The following is a 24,747-nucleotide window of genomic DNA, read 5'->3' as shown; positions in this document are numbered from 1 at the left end:
ACTGATAGAAACCATGAAAGGAGTGAACAACCAAACAAAGAAAGTGGGCAGAAATACAAGTGGGAGCAGAAACTTGAAACCATTCAACTTAAAGACTTTCCCTCTCTCTTATGTGAAGTGGTGTAGCATAGTGGTTAAGAGCAGAGATGTTAGCCCTAGTAGATCTGGGTTCAAATCTCAGCTTTATTTCTCACGTTCTGTGACATAAGGCAAGAAACTCAAACTTTCTGTGCCCCAGTTTACCTATCAATAAGCTATGATAATAGTAGTACCCGCCTCATAAATTTGTTATAAGCATTAAGAGAGTTATTATATGACAAACGTTTGAATTTGTGCCTAGCACATAGCAGGACCCATGTATAAGTGCTACCTGTTATTATTATGTTATCTCTCAGAACATTGATTTCAGTTGCTCGCCATTGACTTGCTTTTGTTATAGAGTTAGGAAATATGACCAATAAAAATGTTTGATTCTTAAGTCTAACTGTAACAGGGGAATTCTGCTCTTTCCCTCATCTTAAGTCCAAAGATGTAAGGAAGGCTGTCTTTGCTAGCATGAGTCTGGTGCTCACTCCTCAGCCAATGAAATCTTACCAGATTCTTGGGGTTTGGGAAGAGTTTGACAGCTACTATGGCAGTCATGTGGACATCCTTGAGCAGTTGAAGGTGGGTGGGGAAAGTCACAGGGCAGATTGGTTCCATTGTATGTACAGTGTCCCTTGGCACCTGAGGGATTTGTTCCAGGAACCCTGGAGACATCAAAATCTGCATATGCACAAGTCCCTCATATAAATTGCATAGTATTTACATATAATCTATGCACACCCTCCTGTATATTTTAAATAATCTCTAGGTTACTTATAATACCTGGTAAAATGTAAATGCTATGTAAATAATTGTTACACTGCATTTTAAAATTTGTATTTTTTAATTGTTGTATTGTTATTTTCAATTTTTTAATAAATATTTTGGATTCATAGTTGGTTGAGTCCATGGGTGCAGAACCCCAGAACCTGCAGATATGGAGGACTGACTATACTTGATCAGCAAGATCAAATGAAGCCTCAACATTGCCTGGCAATCCAATGACATTTTCCTAGCCAGCTTGCTGCCCAGTCTCCTGAAATAGCTATCTTAATCTTTCAACACTCACGTCAAACCTCTGAACATCATCATCCTATTTTCCTCCATCTCCCTTTGCCTCAGGAGATGAACTTACTGTACATAGAAAATTCACACTCTAGAGAAAAGTCTTTCCCCTCTCCATGTCCAATTCATTAACAAACCCTGCCAGCTCTGCCTCCAAAGTATATCTTAAAGTTTTTAGTGTTTAATGTCTAAATGCCTCCTCTAGAATTGAATTTCTATGAGAGTAGGGACCTTCAATCTCTAATATTTCTCTACCTTAGCTGCCTGATACATAGTAGAAAGTCAGTAAGTATTGAATAAACAAATTATAATAAAAGGTAGACAGAAACTCCCTCAGCTTCCTATTACTTCAGCACCCACGCTCATTCTACCCTTCTTCTCCATCATGTACATCTTTTAAGGAAACTCACTGTTACTTATTTTTGCTTATTCACAATGTGATTTGTCAGCTTTCTTTCTTTAAATAATACTTTAAGTTCTGGGATACATGTGCAGAACCTGCAGGTTTGTTACATAGGGATGCACGTGCCATGGTGGTTTGCTGCATCCATCAACCTGTCATCGACATTAGGTGTTTCTACTAATGCTATCTCTCCTCCAGCCCCCCACCCGCTGACAGGCCCCAGTGTGTGATGTTCCCCTCCCTGTGTCCATGGGTTCTCATTGTTCAACTCCCACTTATGAGTGAGAACATGCGGTGTTTGGTTTTCTGTTCTTGTGTTAGTTTGTTGAGAATGATGGTTTCCAGCCTCATCCATGTCCCCTCATCCTTTCTTTTTTATGGTTGCACAGTATTCCATGGTGTATATGTGCCACATTTTCTTTATCCAGTCTACTGTTGATGGGCATTTGGGCTGGTTCCAAGTCTTTGCTATTGTGAATAGTGCTGCAATAAACATATGTGTGCGTGTGTCTTTATAGTAGAATGATTTATAATCCTTCGGGTGTATACCTAGTAATGGGATTGCTGGGTCAAATGGTATTTCTGGTTCTAGATCCTTGAGGAATCGCCACACTGCCTTCCACAATGTTTGAACTAATTTATATTCCCACTAATAGTGTAAAAGCATTCCTATTTCTAAACATCGTTTCCAGCATCTGCTGTTTCCTTTTGTTTTGTTTTTGTTTTTGTTTTGATACATTAAGCTCTGTGGTACACATGCAGAACATGCAGGTTTGTTACATAGGTATACACGTGCCATGGTGGTTTGCTGCACACATCAACCCGTCATCTACATTAGGTATTTATCCTAATGCCATCCCTCCCCTATCCCCCTACCCCTTGACAGGCCCTGGTGTGTGATGTTCCCCTCCCTGTGTCCATGTGTTCTCATTGTTCAAGTCACACTTATGAATGAGAACATGCAATGTCTGGTTTTCTGTTCTTTTGTTAGTTTGTTGAGAATGATGGTTTCCAGCTTCATCCATGTACCTGCAAAGGACATGAACTCATCCCTTATTTTACTTTATTTTTTTCCCCTGGTGGTTTTTTTTTTTTTTTTTTTTTATACTTCAAGTTCTAGGGTACATGTGCACAACGTGCAAGTTTGTTACATATGTATACATGTGTCATGTTGGTGTGCTGCACTCATTAACTTGTCATTTACATTAGGTATATCTCCTAATGCTATCCCTCCCCCCTACCCCCTCCCCACAATAGGACCTGGTGTGTGACGTTCCCCTTCTGTGTCCAAGTGATCGCATTGTTCATTTGCCATCTATGAGTGAGAACATGCGGTGTTTGGTTTTCTGTTCTTGCGATAGTTTGCTCAGAATGATGATTTCCAGCTGCATGCATGTCCCCACAAAGGACATGAACTCATCCTTTTTTATGGCTGCATAGTATTCCATGGTGTATATATGCCACATTTTCTTAATCTAGTCTATCATTGATGGACATTTGGGTTGGTTCCAAGTCTTTGCTATTGTGAATAGTGCTGCAATAAACATACATGTGCATGTGTCTTTAGAGCAGCATGACTTATAATCCTTTGGGTATATACCCGGTGATGGGATGGCTGGGTCAAATGGTATTTCTAGTTCTAGATCCTTGAGGAATTGCCACACTGTGTTCCACAATGGTTGAACTAGTTTGCAGTCCCACCAACAGTGTAAAAGTGTTGCTATTTCTCCACATCCTCTCCAGCACCTGCTGTTTCCTGATTTTTTGATGATCGCCATTCTAACTGGTGTGAGATGGTATCTCATTGTGGTTTTGATTTGCATTTCTCTGATGGCAAGTGATGATGATCATTTTTTCATGTGTCTGTTGGCTGTATAAATGTCTTCTTTTGAGAAGTGTCTGTTCATATCCTTTGCCCACTTTTGATGGGGTTGTTTGTTATTTTCTTGTAAATTTGTTTGAGTTCTTTGTAGATTCTGGATATTAGCCCTTTGTCAGATGAGTAGATTGCAAAAATTTTCTCCCATTCTGTAGGTTGCCTGTTCACTCTGATGGTAGTTTCTTTTGCTGTGCAGAAGCTCTTTAGTTTAATTAGATCCCATTTGTCAATTTTGGCTTTTGTTGCCATTGCTTTTTGTGTTTTAGACATGAAGTCCTTGCCCATGCCTATGTCCTGAATGGTATTACCTAGGTTTTCTTCTAGGGTTTTTATGGTTTTAGGTCTAATATTTAAGTCTCTAATCCATCTTGAATTAATTTTTGTATAAGGAGTAAGGAAAGGATCCAGTTTCAGCTTTCTACTTATGGCTAGCCAATTTTCCCAGCACCATTTAATAAATAGGGAATCCTTTCCCGATTTCTTGTTTTTGTCTGGTTTTTCAAAGATCAGATGGTTGTAGATGTGTGGTATTATTTCTGAGGGCTCTGTTCTGCTCCATTGGTCTGTATCTCTGTTTTGGTACCAGTACCATGCTGTTTTGGTTACTGTAGTCTTGTAGTATAGTTTGAAGTCAGATAGCAAGATGCCTCCAGCTTTGTTCTTTTGGCTTAGGATAGTCTTGGCAATGCGGCATCTTTTTTGGTTCCATATGAACTTTAAAGCAGTTTTTTCCAATTCTGTGAAGAAAGTCATTGGTAGCTTAATGGGGATGGCATTGAATCTATAGATTACCTTGGGCAGTATGGTCATTTTCACAATATTGATTCTTCCTATCCATGAGCATGGTATGTTCTTCCATTTGTTTGTGTCCTCTTTTATTTCATTGAGCAGTGGTTTGTAGTTTTCCTTGAAGAGGTCCTTTACATCTCTTGTAAGTTGGATTCCTAGGTATTTTATTCTCCTTGAAGCTATTGTGAATGGGAGTTCATTCATGATTTGGCTCTCTGTTTGTCTGTTACTGGTGTATAAGAATGCTTGTGATTTTTGCACATTGATTTTGTATCCTGAGACTTTGCTGAAGTTTCTTATCAGCTTAAGGAGATTTTGGGCTGAGACAATGGGATTTTCTAAATATACAATCATGTCATCTGCAAACAGGGACAATTTGACTTCATCTTTTCCTAACCGAATACCCTTTATTTCTTTCTCTTGCCTGATTGCCCTAGCCAGAACTTCCAACACTATGTTGAATAGGAGTGGTGAGAGAGGGCATCCCTGTCTTGTGCCAGTTTTCAAAGGGAATGCTTCCAGTTTTTGCCCATTCAGGATGATATTGGCTGTGGGTTTGTCATAAATAGCTCTTATTATTTTGAGATACGTTCCATCAATACTGAATTTATTGAGCGTTTTTAGCATGAAGAGGTGTAGAATTTTGTCAAAGGCCTTTTCTGCATCTATTGAGATAATCTTGTGGGTTTTGTCTTTGGTTCTGTTTATATGCTAGATTACATTTATTGATTTGCATATGTTGAACCAGCCTCGCATCCCAGGGATGAAGCCCACTTGATCATGGTGGATAAGCTTTTTGATGTGTTGCTGGATTCAGTTTGCCAGCATTTTATTGAGGATTTTTGCATCGATGTTCATCAGGGATATTGGTCTAAAATTCTCTTTTTTTGTTGTGTCTCTGCCAGGCTTTGGTATCAGGATGATGTTGGCCTCATCAAATGAGTTAGGGAGGATTCCCTCTTTTTCTATTGATTGGAATCGTTTCAGAAGGAATGGTACCAACTCCTCCTTGTACCTCTGGTAGAATTTGGCTGTGAATTCATCTGTTCCTGGACTTTTTTTGGTTGGTAAGCTATTAATTATTGCCTCAATTTCAGAGCCTGCTATTGGTCTATTCAGGGATTCAACTTCTTCCTGGTTTAGTCTTGGGAGAGTGTAAGTGTCCAGGAAATTATCCATTTCTTCTAGGTTTTCTAGTTTATTTGCATATAGGTGTTTATAGTATTCTCTGATGGTAGTTTGTATTTCTGTGGGGTCGGTGGTGATATCCCCTTTATCATTTTTTATTGCATCTATTTGATTCTTCTCTGTTTTCTTGTTTATTAGTCTTGCTAGCAGTCTGTCAATTTTGTTGATCTTTTCAAAAAAGCAGCTCCTGGATTCATTGATTTTTTTGGAGGGTTTTTTGTGTCTCTATCTCCTTCAGTTCTGCTCTGATCTTAGTTATTTCTTGCCTCTGCTACCTTTTGAATGTGTTTGCTCTTGCTTCTCTAAAAAAACTACCTTTTGAAGTTCTTTTAATTGTGATGTTTAGATCTTTCCTGCTTTTTCTTGTGGGCATTTAGTGCTGTAAATTTCCCTCTACAGACTCCTTTAAATGTGTTCCAGAGATTCTGGTATGTTGTATCTTTGTTCTCATTGGTTTCAAAGAACATCTTTATTTCTGCCTTCATTTTGTTATGTACCCAGTAGTCATTCAGGAGCAGATTGTTCAGTTTCCATGTAGTTGAGCGGTTTTGATTGATTTTCTTAGTCCTCAGTTCTAGTTTGATTGCACTGTGGTCTGAGAGACAGTTTGTTATAATTTCTGTTCTTGTACATTTGCTGAGGAGTGCTTTACTTCCAACTATGTGGTCAACTTTGGAATAAGTGCGACGTGGTGCTGAGAAGAATGTATATTCTGTTGATTTGGGGTGGAGAGTTCTGTAGATGTCTATTAGGTCTGCTTGGTGCAGAGTTGAGTTCAAGTCCTGGATATCCTTGTTAACTTTCTGTCTTGTTGATCTGTCTAATGTTGACAGTGGGGTGTTAAAGTCTCCCATTATTATTGTATGGGAGTCTAAGTCTCTGTAAATCTCTAAGGACTTGCTTTATGAATCTGGGTGCTCCTGTATTGGGTGCATATATATTTAAGATAGTTAGCTCTTCCTGATGAATTGATCCCTTTACCATTATGTAATGGCCTTCTTTGTCTCTTTTGATCTTTGATGATTTAAAGTCTGTTTTATCAGAGACTAGGATTGCAACCCCTGCTTTTTTTTGTTTTCCATTTGCTTGGTAAATCTTCCTCCATCCCTTTATTTTGAGCCTATGTGTGTCTGCATGTAAGATGGGTCTCCTGAATATAGCAGACTGATGGGTCTTGACTCTTTATCCAATTTGCCAGTCTGTGTCTTTATTTGGACCCTTTAGTCCATTTACATTTAAGGTTAATATTGTTATGTGTGAACTGATCCTATCATTATGATATTAGCTGGTTATTTTGCTCGTTAGTTGATGCAGTTTCTTCCTAACATCAATGGTCTTTACATTTTGGCATGTTTTTGCAATGGCTGGTACCGGTTGTTCCTTTCCATGTTTAGTGCTTCCTTCAGGACCTCTTGTAGGGCAGGCCTGGTGGTGACAAAATCTCTAAGCATTTGCTTATCTGTAAAGGATTTTATTTCTTCTTCACTGATGAAACTTAGTTTGGCTGGATATGAAATTCTGGGTTGAAAATTCTTTTCTTTAAGAATGTTGAATATTGGCCCTGACTCTCTTCCGGCTTGTAGAGTTTCTGCCAAGAGATCTGCTGTTAGTCTGATGGGCTTCCCTTTGTGGGTAACCCGACCGTTCTCTCTGGCTGCCCTTAACATTTTTTCCTTCATTTCAATTTTAGTGAATCTGACAATTATGTGTCTTGGAGTTTCTCTTCTCGATGAGTATCTTTTTGGTGTTCTCTGTATTTCCCGAATTTGAATGTTGGCCTGCCTTACTAGGTTGGGGACATTCTCCTGGATGATATCCTGCATTGTGTTTTCCAACTTGGTTCCATTTTCCCCATCACTTTCAGGCACACCAATCAGTCGTAGATTTGGTCTTTTCACATAATCCCATATTTCTTGGAGGCTTTTTTCATTTCTTTTTACTCTTTTTTCTCTACACTTTTCTTCTCACTTCGTTTCATTCATTTGATCTTCAGTCACTGTTGCTGTTACTCTTTCTTCCAGTTGATTGAGTCGGTTACTGAAGCTTGTGCATTTGTTACTTAGTTCTTGTGTTATGGTTTTCATCTCTATCAGTTCTTTTAAGGACTTCTCTACATTGATTATTCTAGTTAGCCATTCGTCAAATCTTTTTTCAAGGTTTTTAGTTTCTTTTCCCTGGTTACATAGTTCCTCCTTTAGCTCTGAGAAGTTTGATCAACTGAAGCCTTCTTCTCTCAACTCATGAAAGTCATTCTCCATCCAGCTTTGTTATGTGCTGGTGATGAGCTGCGTTCCTTTGGAGGGGGAGATGAGCTCTGATTGTTTGAATATCCAGGTTTGCTGCACTGCTTTTTCCCCATCTTTGTGGTTTTATCTGCCTTTGGTCTTTGATGATGGTGATGTTCTGATGGGGTTTTGGTGTGGGTGTTCTTTCTGTTTGTTAGTTTTCCTTCTAACAGTCAGGACCCTCAGCTGCAGGTCTGTTGGAGTTTGCTTGAGGTCCACTCCAGACCCTGTTTGCCTGGGTTATCAGCAGCGGAGGCTGCAGAAGATAGAATATTGATGAACAGCGAGTGTTGCTGTCTGATTCGTGCTCTTGAAGCTTCGTCTCAGGGGTGTAGCCAGCCATCTGAGGTGTGAGGTGTCAGTCTGCACCTAGTGGGGGATGTCTCCCAGTTAGGCTACTCAGGAGTCAGGGACCCACTTAAGCAGGCAGTGTGTCCGTGTTCAGATCTCAACCTCCATGCTAGGAGATCCACTGCTGTCTTCGAAGCTGTCAGACAGGGACATTTACCTCTGCTGAGGTTTCTTGTGCTTTTTGTTTAGCTATGCCCTTTCCCCAGAGGTGGAGTCTACAGAGGCAGGCAGGCCTCCTTGACCTGTGGTGGGCTCCACCGGATTCGAGCTTTCCTGGGGCTTTGTTTACCTAATTAAACCTCCAGCTCAGACTGCTGTGCTAGCAATGAGGGAGGTTCTGTGGGCTTGGGATCCTCTGGGCCAGGTGTGGGATATAATCTCCTGGTGTGCCATTTGCTAAGACCCTTGGTAAAGCGCAGTATTAGGGTGGGAGTTATCCAATTTTCCAGGTGTTGCATGTCTCAATTTCCTTTGGCTAGGAAAAGGAATTCCCTTCCCCCTTGCACTTCCCAGCTAAGGCAATGCCTCACCCTGCTTCCACTCTCGCTGGTTGGGCTGCACTCGTGGACCAGCACCAATTGTCTGACATGCCCCAGTGAGATGAACCTGGTACCTCAGTTGAAAATGCAGAAATCACCCATCTTCTGTGTCACTCACGCTGGGACCTGGGGGCTGGAGCTGTTCCTATTCGGCCATCTTCACTCATCCCTTATTATGACTGCATAGTATTCCACGGTGTATATGTGTCACATTTTCTTTATCCAGTCTATCATTGATGGGCATTTGTGTTGGTTCCAAGTCTTTGCTATTTTGAATAGAGCCGCAATAAACATACCTGTGCATGTGTCTCTATAGTAGAATGATTTATAATCCTTTAAGTATATACCCAGTAATGGGATTGCTGGCTTAAATGGTATTTCTGGTTCTAGATCCTTAAGGAATCTCCACATTGTCTTTCACAATGTTCGAACTGATTTACACTCCCACCTACAGTGTAAAAGTTTTCCTATTTCTCCACATCCTCTCCAGCACCTGTTGTTTCCTGACTTTTTAATGATCGCCATTCTAACTGGTGTGAGATGGTATCTCATTGTAGTTTTGATTTGCATTTCTCTAACGACCAGTGAAGATGAGCTTTTTTTCATATGTTTGTTGGCTGCATAAATGTCTTCTTTTGAGAAGTGTCTGTTCATATCCTTTGCCCACATTTTGATGGTTTTTTTTTTTATGGGGACTAAATGTTTTAATATACAGACAATAAGGAGGTTATTACCTTTGTAAACAAAACAGTTTAAGAGCATAAGAAGTACTCTAAAGGAAACAAACAGAAAGCTGGAACAAAGAGCAATGAGTGAGACTTCTTTCTGATATAATTTTCGGGTAAGAGCTCTCAAAATAAATTTTAAAACTGAGACTAAAGGATTCACATTAAATGCTTAGTGCAAATTTTGAAGAGTGAGGAGATGCATATACCAGAATGAAGGTAAAGAATGTAAAGCCCTGAAAGAAAGAAAGAACTGAGCATGTTTAAGGAACAGGAAGAAGATAAGTAAGTGTAAGTTACATGAGCAAGGGGGTGGGTAGGTGATATGTCATCCATTCCTTCATTCATCCATTCAACAAAAACAACAACTAAACACAAACACACAAATAAAATGTGTGCATGCACACATGCACTCACATACGTACACAGAGACAGAAAGAGAAGCTACTATGTGTGCCAAGCACTGTTCTTGGCTTTGGGAATACATCAACAAATAAAAACGTCTCCAGACTCATGAAGTTTTATATTATTGAGGAAGGGACTTAAACCATAAATATAAACCATATAGTATTTTTTTAAAATAAAAACAATGATATATAAGGAGAAATATGTTAGGAGCTTCGATTTTAATGAGGATGATTTAAAATTTCCTACATATGTGAATATGTAGGAAAATAATATTCCAGGCAAAGGCACTAAGATAAAAGAATGAGAAACGTATTTGAAGAATACCAGGGAAGCCAGTGTGATTGGAGAGGAGGGAGCAAAATAGAAGAAAGCATCAGATGAGCTGAGAGAGGAATGGGGGCCAGATTATTTAGGTACTTCTACACCATTGTAGGACACATTGTGCAGGTACTTCTAGACCATTGTAAGGGCTTTATTTTTTACTTTTTATTTTTTATTTCTTTTATACCTTAAATTCTAGGGTACATGTGCACAACGTGCAGGTTTGATACATGTGCCATGTTGGTTTGCTGCACCCATCAACTCATCATTTACATTAGGTATTTCTCCTAATGCTATCCCTTTCCCAGTCCCCCTCCCCCTGACAGGCCCTGGTGTGTGATATTCCCCCCACCGTGTCCAAGTGATCTCATTGTTCAATTCCCACATATGAGTGAGAACTTGCAGTGTTTGATTTTCTGTCCTTGTGTTACTTTTCTGAGAATGCTGGTTTCCAGCTTCATCCCAGTCCCTGCAAAGAATATGAAGTCATCCTTTTTATGACTGCATAGTATTCCATGATTTATATGTGCCACATTTTCTTAATCCAGTCTATCACTGATGGATATTTGGGTTGGTTCCAAGTCTTTGCTGTTGTGAATAGTGCTGCAATAAACATACATGTGTGTGTGTCTTTATAGTAGTATGATTTATAATCCTTTGGGTATATACCCAGTAATGGGATCGCTGGGTCAAATGGTAAATCTAGTTCTAGATCCTTGAGGAACTGCCACACTGTCTTCCACAATGGTTGAACTAATTTAGACTCCCACCAACAGTGTAAAAGTGTTCCTATATCTCCCCATCCTCTCCAGTATCTGTGGCCTCCTGACATTTTAATGATTGCCATTCTAACTGACTTGAGATGGTATCTCATTGTGGTTTTGATTTGCATTGCTCTGATGACCAGTGATGACAAGCATTTTTTTCATGTATCTGCTGACTGCATAGATGTCTTCTTTTGAGAAGTGTCTGTTCATATCCCTTGCCCACTTTTTGATGGGGTTGTTTGTTATTTTCTTGTAAATTTGTTTGAGTTCTTTGTAGATTCTGGATATTAGCCCTTTGTCAGATGAGTAGATTGCAAAAATTTTCTCCCATTCTGTAGGTTGCCTGTTCACTCTGATGGTAGTTTCTTTTGCTGTGCAGAAGCTCTTTAGTTTAATTAGATCCTATTTGTCTATTTTGGCTTTTGTTGCTATTGTTTTGGTGTTTTAGTCATGAAGCCCTTGCCCATGCCTATATCCAGAATGGTATTACCTAGGTTTCCTTCTAGGGTTTTTTGGTTTTAGGTCTTATGTTTAAGTCTTTAATCCATCCTGAGTTAATTTTTGTATAAGGTGTAAGTAAGTAGTCCAGTTTCAGTTTTCCACATATGGCTAGTCAGTTTTCCCCAACACTATTTATTAAATAGGGAATCCTTTCCCCATTTCTTGTTTTTGTCGGGTTTGTCAAAGATCAGATTACTGAAGATGTATAGTGTTATTTCTGAGGCCTCTGTTCTGTTCCATTGGTCTATATCTGTTTTGGTACCAATACCATGCTGTTTTGGTAACCGTAGCCTTGTAGTATAGCTTGTAGTCAGGTAGCGTGATGGCTCCAGCTTTGTTTGTTTGTTTTGCTTAGGATTGTCTTTGCCATATGGGATCTCTTTTGGTTCCATATGAAATTTAAAGCAGTTTTTTCTAATTATGTGAAGAAAGTCAATGGTAGCTTGATGGGGATAGCATTGAATCTATATATTACTTTGGACAGCATGACCATTTTCATGATATTGATTCTTTCTATCCATGAGCATGGAATGTTTTTCGATTTGTTTGTGTATCCTCTTATTTCCTTGAGCAGTGGTTTGTAGTTCTCCTTAAAGAGGTCCTTCACACCCCATGTAAGTTGTACTCCTAGGTATTTTATTCTCTTTGTAGCAATTGTGAATGGGAGTTCACTTATAATTTGGCTCTCCAGCTGTTATCAGTGTATAGGAATGCTTGTGAGTTTTGCACATTGATTTTGTATCCAGAAACTGCTGAAGTTGCTAATTAACTTAAGGAAATTTTGGGCTGAGACGATGGGGTTTTCTAAATTTACAATCATGTCATCTGCAAACAGAGACAGTTTGACTTCCTCTCTTCCTATGTGAATACCATTTGTTTCTTTCTCTTGCCTGATTGCCCTGGCCAGAACTTCCAATACTATGTTGATTAGGAGTGGTGAGAGAAGGCATCCTTGTCTTGTGTCGGTTTTCAAAGGGAATGCTTCCAGCCTTTGCCCATCAGTATGTTATGGGCTGTGGGTTTGTTATAAATAGCTTTTATTATTTTGAAATACATTCCATTAATACCTAGTTTATTGAGAGTTTTTAGCATGAAGCATTGTTGAATTTTATTGAGGGCCTTTTCTTCATCTATTGAGACAATCATGTGTCTTTTTTTCATTATTTCTGTTTATGTGATGGAGCTTTTTTATTGATTTGCATATGTTGAACCAGTCTTGCATCCCAGGGATGAATCTGACTTGATTATAGTGGATAAGCTTTTCAATGTGCTGCTGGATTCAGTTTGCCAGTATTTTATTGAGGATTTTCACATCGATGTTCATCAGTGATATTGGCCTGATATTTTCTTTTTTTGTTGTGTCTGCCAGGTTTTAGTATCAGCATGATGCTGGCCTCATAACATGAGTTAGGGAGGAGTTCCTGTTTTTCTATTGTTTGGAATAGTTTCAGAAGGAATGTTACCAGCTCCTCTTTGTACCTCTGGTAGAATTAGGCTGTGAATCCATTTGGTCCTGGTCTTTTTTTGGGTTGGTAGACTATTAATTCCTGCCTCAATTTCAGAAGTTGTTATTGGTCTATTCATGGATTCAACTTCTTCCTGGTTTAGTCTTCAGAGAGTGTATGTATCCAGGAATTTATCAATTTCTTCTAGATTTTCTAGTTTATTTGTATGAAGGTGTTTATAGTATTCTCTGATGGTAGTTTGTATTTCTGGGGGATCAGTGGTGATTTTCCCTTTATCGTTTTTTGTTGTGTCTATTTGATTCTTCTCCTTTTCTTCTTTGTTAGTCTGCTAGTGGTCTATTTTGTTGATCTTTTCAAAAAAACAGCTCCTAGATTCATTGATTTTTTGGATGGTTTTTGTGTCTCTATCTCCTTCATTTCTGCTCTGATCTTAGTTATTTCTTGTCTTCTGCTAGTGTGTGAATTTGCTTGCTCTTGCTTCTCTATTTCTTTTCTTTTCTTTTTTTTTTTTTTTTTTTTGATATGGGGTCTCACTCTGTCGCCCAGGCTGGAGTGCATTGGCATGATCTTGGCTCATTGCAACCTCCACCTCCTGAGTTCAAGTGATTCTCCTGCCTCAGGAGAGTATCCAAGCATGGTGGCACACACCCATATTCCCAGTTACTTCTGAGTAACTGGGAATATGGGTGTGTGCCACCATGCTTGGATAACTCTTTGTATTTTTTTTTTTTTTTTTTTTGGAGAGACAGGGTTTCTTCATGTTAGCCAGGATTGTCTCAATCTCCTGACATCATGATTCACCTGCCTCAGCCTCCCAAAGTGTTGGGATTACAGGCATGAGCCACCATGCCCAGTCAATCTCTATTTCTTTTAATTGTGATGTTAGGGTGTCGATTTTCAATCATTTCTGCTTTCTCTTGTGGGTATTTAGTGCTATAAATTTCTCTCTAACCACTGCTTTAGCTGTGTCTCAGAGATTCTGGTATATTGTGTATTCATTCTCATTGGTTTCAAATAACTTATTTATTTGTGCCTTAATTTCTTTATTACTCAGTATTCATTCAGGAGCAGGTTCTTCAGTTTCCATGTAGTTATGTAGTTTTGAGTGAGTTTCTTCATTGTGAATTCTAATTTGATTGCACTGTGGTCTGAGAGACTGTTTGTTATGACTTCTGTTCCTTTGCATTTGTTGAGGAGTGTTTTACTTCCAATTATGTGGTCAATTTTAAAATAAGTGCTATGTGGTGCTGAGAAGAATGTATATTTTGTTGATTTGGGGTGGAGAGTTCTGTAGATGTCTTTTAAGTCCACTGGTTCTGGAGCTGAGTTCAAGTCCTGAATATCCTTGTTAGTCTTCTATCTCATTGATCTGTGTAATATTGACAGTGGGGTTTTAAAGTCTCCCACTATTAGTCTGTGTGAGTCTAAGTCTCTTTGTAGGTCTCTAAGAACTTGTTTTATGATTTTGGGTGCTTCTGTATTGGGTGCATATATATTTAGGATAGTTAGCTCTTCTTGTTACATTGATCCCTTTACCATTATGTAATGCCCTTCTTCGTCTTTTTTGATCTTTGTTGGTTTAAAGTCTGTTTCATCAGAGGCTGGGATTATAACCCCTGATTTTTTTTTGCTTTCCATTTGCTTGGTAAATATTTCTCCATCACTTTATTTTGAGCCTATGTGTGTCTTTGCACATGAAATTGGTCTCCTGAATACAGCAAACTGATGGGTCTTGACTCTGTAATCAATTTGCCAGTCTGTGTCTTTTAATTGGGGCATTTAGCTCATTTACATTTAAGGTTAATATTGTTATGTGTGAATTTGATTCTGTTATTATGATGCTAGCTGGTTATTTCACCTCTTAATTGATGCAATTTCTTCATAGTGTTGATGATCTTTACAATTTGGTATGTTTTTGCAGTGGCTGGTATCGTTTTTTCCTTTCCATATTTAGTGCTTCCTTCAGGAGTTCTTGTAAGGCAGGTCTGATGGTGACAAAATCCCTCAGCATTTGCTTGTTGGGAAAGCATTTTATTTCTCCTTCACTTGTGAAGCTTCGTTTGGTTGGATATGAAATTGTGGGTTGAAAATTCTTTTCTTTAAGAATGTCGAATATTGTCCCCTTGCTCTCTTCTGGCTTGTAGGGTTTCTGCCAAGAGATCTACTGTTAGTCTGATGGACTTCCCTTTGTGGGTAATCCGACCTTTCTCTCTGGCTGCCCTTAACATTTTTTCCTTCATTTCAACCTTGGTGAATACGAAGATTGTGTGTCTTGGTGTTTCTCTTCTTGAGGAATATCTTAGTGGTGTTCTCTGTATTTCCTGAATTTGAATGTTGGCCTGTCTTGCTAGGTTGGAGAGGTTCTACTGGATAATATTCTGAAGAGTGTTTGCCAATTTGGTTCCATTCTCCTCGCCACTTTCAGGCACACCAATCAAACGTAGGTTTGGTCTTTTGATATAGTTCCATATTTCTTGGAGGCTTTGTTTGTTCCTTTTCATTCTTTTTTCTCTAATGTTGTCTTCATGCTTTATTTCATTAAGTTGATCTTCAGTCTCTGATATCCTTTCTTCTGCTTGATCTATTCAGCTATTGATATTTGTGTATGCTTCACAAAGTTCTCATGCTGTGTTTTTCAGCTCCATCAGGTCATTTATGTTCTTCTCTAAACTGGTTATTCTAGTTAGCAATTCCTTTAACCTTTTTTCAAGGTTCTTAACTTCCTTGCATTGGGTTAGAACGTGCTCCTTTAGCTTAGAGGAGTTTGTTATTACCTACCTTCTGAGGCCTCTTCTGTCAATTTATCAAACTTATTCTCTGTCTGGTTTTGTTCCCTTGCTGACAAGGAGTTTTGATCCTTTGAAGGAGAAGAGGCTTTCTGATTTTTGGAATTTTCAGCCTTTTTGCACTGGTTTTTCCTCATCTTCGTGGATTTATCTACCTTTGGTCTTTGATGTTGGTGACCTTCAGATCGGGTTTCTGTGTGGATGCCTTTTTTTTTTTTTTTATGTTGATTCTATTTCTTTCTGTTTGTTAGTTTTCCTTCTTACAGTAGGGCCCTCTGGTACAGGTCTGCTGGAGTTTGCTGGAAGTCCACTCCAGACCCTGTTTGCCTGGGTATCAGCAGCGGAGGCTGCAGAACAGCAAGATTGCTGTGTGTTCCTTCCTCTGGAAGTTTTGTCCCAGAGAGGCACCTGCCAGATGCCAGCCAGAGCTCTCCTGTATGAGGTGTCTGTTGGCCCCTACAGGGAGGTGTCTCTCAGTCAGGAGGCACGGGGGTCAGGTACCCTCTTGAAGAGGCAGTCTGTCCCTTAGCAGAGCTTGAGTGGTGTGCTGGGAGATCTGCTGCTCTTGTCAGAGTTGTCAGGCAGGAATATTTAAGTCTGCTGAAGGCAGAAGTCTAGCCACCCCTTCCCCCAGGTGCTCTGTCCCAGGGAAATGGGAGTTTTATCTATAAGCCCCTGACTGGGGCTTCTACCTTTCTTTCAGAGATGCCCTGCCCAGAGAGGAGAAATCTAGAGAGGCAATCTGGCTACAGTGGCTTTGCTGAGCTATGGTGGGCTCTGCCCAGTCCAAACTTCCTGGCAGCTTTGTTTACACTGTGAGGGGAAAATCGTCTACTTAAGCCTCAGTAATGGTGGATGCTCCCCCCTCTATCAATGTCGAGTGTCACTGGTTGACTTCAGACTGCTGGGCTGGCTGTGAGAATTTCAAACCCATGGATCTCTGCTTGCTGGGCTTCATGGGGGTGGGATCCACTGAGATAGACCACTTGGCTCCCTGGCTTAAGCTCTCTTTTCAGGTGAGTGAATGGTTCTGTCTCACTGGCATTCCAGGTGCCACCGGGGTATGAAAAAAAACTTTTGCAGCTAGCTTGGTGTCTGGCCAAATTGTTGCCCAGTTTTGTGCTTGAAACCCCAGGCCCTGGTGGCGTAGGCACCTGAGGGAATCTCCTGGTCTGCAGGTTGTGAAGACCATGGGAAAAGAATAATATTTGGGCCAGAGTGCACCTGTCCCTCAGGGCACAGTCCTTCACGGCTTCGCTTGGGTAAGGGAGGCAGTTCCCTGACTTCTTGCACTTCCCAGGTGAGGCGACGCCCCACTCTACTTCGGCTCACCCTCCATGTGCTGCACCCACTGTCTAACCAGTCCCAATGAGATGAACTGAATACCTCAGTTGAAAATGCAGAAATCACCCACCTTCTGCATTGATCTTGCTGAGAGTAGCAAACCAGAGCTGTTCCTAGTCAGCCATCTTGCCAGCCACCATTGATTTGTCAGCTTTTTAACATATTCATCTCTCTCTTACTAAAAAGGAAAACATAGAAACCAACAACAAACTCTCCATTGCCCCACATCTTTCCAACTACCATTGGGAGAGTCAAAAGGGATATTTACACACTCTCTGAATTGAGGGTTGAGAGCTCTAGTCACTCAGTCTATGGTAATTTGTTACAGTAGCACTAGAAAACAAATAGAGAATCCCTGTTTATCATTCCCTGTATCTTCCTGTTTCCCTGATTCTCTTCTCTCTCCTGACTTAGTGGGACTGCTTCTTCTCCACTCTTTGTTTATCTGCTCCACTGTCCTTTAGCTCTCTCTCCACATTACTAATGTGGTGCCTCTTGTTTATCTAACTCATTTGGAACTTAGCATGCACATGTTATCTCTTTTATATACAGAGACTCTTTTCTAGGTTAGATTTGAGTCAAGAAATGCAGAAGTCAAAATTGAAGAGTGAAGCTTTCTTCTTTTTTTCCTTCTCTTTCTCTTCCCTCCTGAGTAGCTAGGATTACGGGGCATGCCACTATGCCTAGCTAATTTTTGCAATTTTAGTACAGACGAGGTTTCACCATGTTGGCCAGGCTGGTCTTGAACTTCTGACCTCAGGTGATCCACCCTCCTCGGCCTCCCAAAGTGCTGGGATTTTGGGTATGACCCACCACACCTGGCCGGTTTTGAATCTTTACATCAGCATCTTAATAGTTATTCTTAGGAATTAAATTCGCTAAGATATTTTTAGTCTTGATTTCAGTGCTGAATTAAATTGTTGTTCATTCATATCAATTTCTGTTTCACTGTTGGAAAGTGCTGCCAGTCAAAACATTTCGATAGTGAAATTGACATACACTAAAATATGCTAAGAAATATTCAACTGAAATGCATTTTTTTTAGAGTTCATTTTTATAATATAGCCTTCAGTGTTCTTCCTATCATATACATTGGAAATAATAAAAATAATCATGTCTTATTTTGTAGATGAAAAGACTGAGGCTTAGAAAGAATGAGCAATTTTCCCATGATCACATGGCTGATAATGCACAGATCTGAGACAGAATTCAGCATTACCTGGATCCAAAGTTCTATTATTTTCTTTATCCCAGGATCTGTTTAAACACTGTATTGAAAAGTTAAATAATAATAATGACAATGCTAATAGCTAACATTTATTTGTCTCTTACAATACGCCAAGCACCTTATGCTTTATGTTATTCAATCATTTAATCCTCATAGTAACTCTATGAGTTATTATTAACTTTTGAAGGAATAGAGGCCTTGTGAAGGCACGCAGTTATGAAAGGGTTAAACAGAGATGACTACTGTCTGATGTAGTTTATAGGTGGGGAGGATTTAGCACCTATTTATTCTCTGTTCTCCTCATCAACATTTATGCTTTTCCCTTTTTAGTTCTTTATTGATACTTTGTCATCCAGACTTTGGTGTATTTAATTTTTCTTTCTGCTGGTGATTTTTCTACCTCATTTGGAATTCGCTAGTCAACTATGAATGGTAATCAGCAATGAATATTTGAATAGAGTTGGAAAAAGACAATTGAAAACTGGTCACTTGTTAGCTGTTTCTAACTACCTTGCTGTGCCTTTGTGTCTGCTTAAAAACCATAGGAACTCTGACTTGAATGGTTATTGCTATGTGATCAACTTTCAGTATAACAAATGTACTAGAAAGAGCTTCAAAGCTCTTTGAGGTTAGTAAAACATACTTTATGAATTGAATGTGTATAATCTCTATGTATGTGTGTATCTGTATATATTTTATAAGTATGTATCTACATGAAATTGAAGCATAATATATGTTTTTAGTGCTAATCAGTTTTCAAAATTGTATTACTATCACTTGCGATAAGAACCATGATGACTTTTAAGAATGAGAATACTGCTGTGTGTGTGTGTGTGTGTGTATGTATATATATATATAAAATCTGTGGAAATTTTATTAACTATGTTAAAATATGTGTAATAAAACTTTTTGTACTTATTTGGCTTGCTTAATTATGACATTTCTAATGCTTTGATTTGCTGTGCTTTAGTAATTTGACATGAAATTTTGCAGAAATGATTCAAAGCCCTCTGATTCTAAGTCCTTATATAAAACCATTTGTCAGTTTGAACTTTCAGGTGTATAAGACTTCAAAGTATAGTTCTTGTAAATTTCGACTTCTTCATATAAAGATAAATTCATGATTAGAGACTTTTATAATCTTAGATTTACCAGAACAGTTATATTTAATTTGGCATAAACCCGCAATAAAATTATTTTTATAGACACAGAAGAAAGATGATGATAAGAAGCCATACATTGTGAGACATTTAGGTAAACTGTTTTTCTAAAATAAGTCAACATAATATGTGTTATTTCTTACTTATAGAAAAATATTAAGCCATTCTTTAACTCTGTATTACTTTATCTGTTACACGTATAGAGAATCTTATTCCACATGAAACTCTTGCATGTACTTTTCCTGCTGCACATATGTGATTTCTTTCCTCTCTGCATTACAGGAGATTTCAGTGAATTATTTGCCTTAGTCAGCAAAGCAGAAATAGTACTTAATTCTACACATGTTATCTGGAGTCTTTAAACCACACACATCACGTATTATTCAATTAACACCATTTTCAGAATGAATGGGCGCTGAATCAGCATTTGAAATCTGGACATTGTTTGCAATATACCAATTTCAGATAACATCTTGATTATATTAAATATTTCCCACTTTTAATCTCTCTTTTTTCACTTGCTAGACTTTGTATGTGTCCTTCAGGCTCACTCAGGCCATTCAGAGTTCTGTTTTTCCTTTGACTGGACTAAGCTCCAGCTCTGAACCCAAGTGGTGCAGTTAAGAAGAAGGAGGAGCAAGAAAGCAGGACAAATAAAGCAGAGAGCTAGGCACCAGAGGGATGTATTTGATCCAGCACTCCCCTTCTCTTCATAGCAGAGAATCAGACACCCAATCAATCACAGCAAAAGTGCTCACTGTGCCTGACATTGCTGTTCTACCTAAAATTAATCAGCATTGACTGAGCATCTCCCTAGGTCAGGCTCTAAGCTGGGTCCAGTGGAGCGACAGAGATGAGTAAGACATGACCTCTACCTGTGCCAGAGGCAGTATGGGGCAGTGGTGATGGCATGCCTTTTGGGACCTGGCAGACCCTATTCCTTACTAGCTCTGTGTGCTTGCACTTATTATTTCATTTTGTTGTTGTTGTTGTTTGTTTGTTTTGCCTTAGTTTCCTTATCTGTAAGATGAAGAGGAATAACAGCACCATTTTAAAGGACTGTTTAGTGAATAAATTAAATAATCAATTTAAAGTACTGATCACAGAGTTTAGCAGGTAGGAGCACCCTCCTAAATGTTAGCTACAATTATTATTCATAAAAGGAAGCTCACACTCTCTGAAGAAAAGACACACAGGCAGCCAAGTCTACCTATCAGCCTGGCTGGGAAGTGTCCTATCACAGGGATCAGTTGTTGCTTTGAGAGTAGAGACAGAGGTGCTATTTGGAATGAAGGACTTGGGGAGGCATGGTAGAGGAACAGGCGTAAAATTTGTTTTGTCTTTCACAAAAATTGGATCATACAATACAAATTACTCTGTACCTTGCTTTTTATAGTGATTTATAATTTTAATACTGCCAGATTTTAAGATATATATATATTTTTTAAGACAGGGTCTTTCTCTGTTGCCCAAGCTAGAGTGCAGTGCACGGTCATGGCTCCCTGCAACCTCTGCTTCCCGGGATCCAGTGATTCTCCTAACTCAGCTTCCCAAATAGCTGAGACTACAGTCACATGCCACTATGCCTGGCTAATTGTGTAGAGACGACTTTTTGTCATGTTGCCCAGGCTGGTCTTGAACTCCTGAGCTCAGGTGATCCTCACACCGTGGCCTCCCAAAGTGATGGGATTACAGGCATGAGCCACTACACCCAGCTCCCTGTTTTTAAAGAAAGATCCACTTACCATTCAAAATTGGAAGTTATCATTCCTTATTCTGTCCATCACTCAGTTTAAAAATTTTTGTTTCTTCTACAAATAAGGCTGCAGTAGGTAGTCTTGTCTCTATGTCCTTATGCACAGATATTTTTATTTATATGGATTCTATTCCAAAATGTGGTATTGCTGGGGACAAGCACATTGTAAATTTTAATAAATATCACAAATTTCTTGTCAGATACCTATGACAATGCATATTTCTACCCATACCAAAAGCTAATGTGTGATATCTCATTTTGCTTTAGTTTGTATTTTTTTGACAACTACCAAGGCTCAATACCATTTAATATGCTTGTTGGTCATTTTAATTTCCTCTCCTATGAAATTCATCATTGTCCATTTTCCTACTGGGTTGTCTATTTTTAAATAAAATGCACTTGGATATTAGAAATATCTATTTTTTGTCAATCATATATGTTGAAAATATTTTTCCTTGTCTATTTCTTTCTTAGTTTATTTCTTTATACTAAAATTTGAGATTTTTCTCCATGCTAAGAATTTGATTTTAAATATATTCATGAAATTATTGAAGTCAACCTCCCATTTTGTTTTCATTTGATTTGATTTATTTGCTCCATAATAAAAATTCATTTACATAATATTCTTGAAAGTCTTTAATAGAGGCAGGACAATCAAATTTCTTTAATAATTTCTTCAAGAATGTCAATTACATTCTTTAATAATTTACAGGAATTTGACATCGAGAGCATCCTCATGAATTCTACTGTCATGTTGTGTGGTACAGACTGAAGGTTTGTGTTCCACCAAAATTCACGTGTTGAAGTCTAATCCCCAATGTGACAGTATCTGGAGGTGGGGCTTTGGGAGGTGATTCCATCCTCAGGAATGGGGTTAGTGCCATTATAAGAAGAGACACAAGGTGATCATTCTCTCAGTCATGTGAGGATACAGAGGGAAGGTGTATGTCTACAAGCCAGGAAGTTGCCCTTCACCAGGCACAGTTCTATTGGCCCCTTGGTCTTGTACTCCCCATCCTACATAATGGTGAGAAATAAATGTTTGTTGTTTAAGCCATCCAGTCTGTTATGTTTGGTATAGCAGGCCAAACTTATTGAAACATGATGGTAGACAAAATTCTAAGCCGACTCTCAAGATTCCACCTCCCTGGTATACATGTCTTGTATGATCCCTTATGCTTACATGAGGATGGAAATTTTGACTATGATGGGACATCCACTCCCTGGATTAGGTTATGTTACAGGGCAAGTGCTGATGGAATAGTCATGTGTGTGATCACCTGACATTGTAGGAGACTCTGTTGTGTTAGACTTGAGGGGTTTCAGAGTCAGGAGTTTGGGAGCATGAGAGGGTATGCAGAGAGAGCCATGCTGAGATTGTTCCCTGGTCGACAGCCAGTAAGAAAGCAGAAGACTCAGTCCCACAGCCACTGGGAACTGAATTCTGGCAACAGCAACGTGAGCCAGAAAGAGGGCCCCAAGCTCCAGAAAGGAACACAGGCCAGCTAATACTGTTGAGACTCTAGTTGGAGCAACTAGTTCAGCTGTTTCCAGATTTTTCACCTGCAGAAGCCTTGAGAGAATAAATGGTGTTCATTCAAGCCAATAATTGTGTGGTACTTGTTACTCAGAAATAGAAAACTAACATGTGTGTGAAGAAATGCTTTATATAATTAACCCCCTTCAACTGTGTTTATTTTTTCAAGTACATTAAAAAAAATTGAGAGTAAACTTTTATGTGTAATCAAGGGAGATGTTTAGAAAGGGATCTCTTCACAGAAAGGCTTCAGGAAGGAGAGAGAATTTGGGGAAACTTCACCATGATATGATGAAGACGGGTGAGTTGAGCTGGGACTGTCACTTGGGATAAGATTTTGACTTGCAGGAAGGCATGGAAGATACTGACAATATAAGCTACTGGCTAAAATTATTTAAAAATGAAAAATTCAATTTCAAATAGAAAACATTATATAATAGAAACAGGGTCTAGCATAATTTATGAAAGATTATGATATAAGAATTGAGACATGGTATAACATAATTTTAAAAGTCCTATATACTGGCTAAAAGCTAAAATTGCTTTTGTTTCTACTTCTGATATTCACATTAAAGAGTTTTAAGTAGAGGATTTAACCAACAGTTTTTGCAGTTATGAAAGGGGAACAAAGAGACTGTAAGGACTCTGCTATTAATCGCAGTTAGAGATCCCTGTCACACAAAGATGACTAAAGGTTGGCCTTACAAGAAATGTACCTCCCATGTTTAGCTCCAGACTTTGTATAAACAACTATATTAGAAAATCCTAGAAGGCCTTCAAACTCATCAAGTCCATTTCCAAATTTAACCATTGCTATCTCCTCCAAGACTTATGTTGAAGTTTAGTTGCCAATGTAAGAGTATTAAGAGGTGGAGGCCAGGCGCAGTGGCTCACGCCTGTAATCCCAGCACTTTGGGAGGCCGAGGCAGGCAGATCACGAGGTCAGATGGAGATCATCCTGGCTAACCTGGTAAAACCCCGTCTCTACTAAAAATACAAAAAAATAAAAAATAAAATAAAAAAATAAAAAAAATTAGCTGGGCATGGTTGCAGGCACCTGTAGTCCCAGCTACTCAGGAGGCTAAGGCAGGAGAATGGCATGAACCCAGGAGGTGGAGCTTGCAGTGAGCCGAGATCGCGCCAATGCACTCCAGCCTGGGCAACAGAGTGAGACTCCATCTCAAAAAAAAAAAAAAAAAAAAAAAAAAAAAAAAAAAATAGGTGGAACCCCTTAAGAAGTAAGTAGGCCAGTAGGCTATACCGTCACGGCTAGGATTAATCACGTTGCAAAAATGTGAGTTCAGCCTCCTCTTGCTCTCTCTCACTCTCATACCTTCTACCATGTAATGATATAACAAGAAACCTTTGAACAGATGTTGACACATCGATATTAAAATCCGCAGCCTCCAGAACTGTTAGCCAATAAATCTCTTCATTGTAAACTACTCAGTCTCAGGTATTCTGTTATAGTAGCACAAAACGGACTAAGACAACCCTCTTTACCACAAATACCTGATACTGTCTTTAGATCGCAAGTTGGTGGAGGGACCGACCATCCACACCAAGTTGTCAGGCAAACACTTTGGAACTAGCCTCCTCCCTATCCCTTGTATCCCACACACTTACCATCTTGATGCCATGTCTCTGAAATTTCCTAACAATACTTAGTCAAGCTGGGATGAGGTTAATGAAAGAGTTTTGCCCACTTGGAAGGGTCTTTTAAACGTAGAGAACATGTGATTGTTTTGTCAAGAATGCTGAAGGAGATACTCAGGGTCAAGACCGTTTTCTTAATCTCCCTAAGATAACATCATGGGACACTACCTGTTGCTGGGTACTCTGTGGCTTTTACACTGATGCTGATGGTGTGAGATCCAGAAAAAGAAAATGGGGTTCTACATGTCTGTGTCACAGCAGTGGTCATCAAATCCTGCCAGTGGAACAGAAGTTGACATCTAGCTTCCACCCTTCTTCCTCCCAGGCTAAGGGAGCAGGTGGAGTGGGGGGCAGTAGGTGGGCACTGCCAGTGTTGTCATAGAATGGCACAGTCCTCCATGGGGTGGGAGTGGCACATGGGAGGCTTCTGCACCATGCACTGGCTCCTAGTTACATTGACATTGGTGGGGAAGGAGGCAAGTCAAAATCAAAATATAAAAGTGTAACCA

Source organism: Macaca thibetana, chromosome 5 (assembly GCF_024542745.1).
Source record: "Macaca thibetana thibetana isolate TM-01 chromosome 5, ASM2454274v1, whole genome shotgun sequence".
In the NCBI taxonomy this organism is placed as follows: Eukaryota; Metazoa; Chordata; class Mammalia; order Primates; family Cercopithecidae; genus Macaca; species Macaca thibetana.
The sequence above is the reverse complement of the archived record's forward strand: the minus strand, read 5'-3'. Positions refer to the sequence as shown.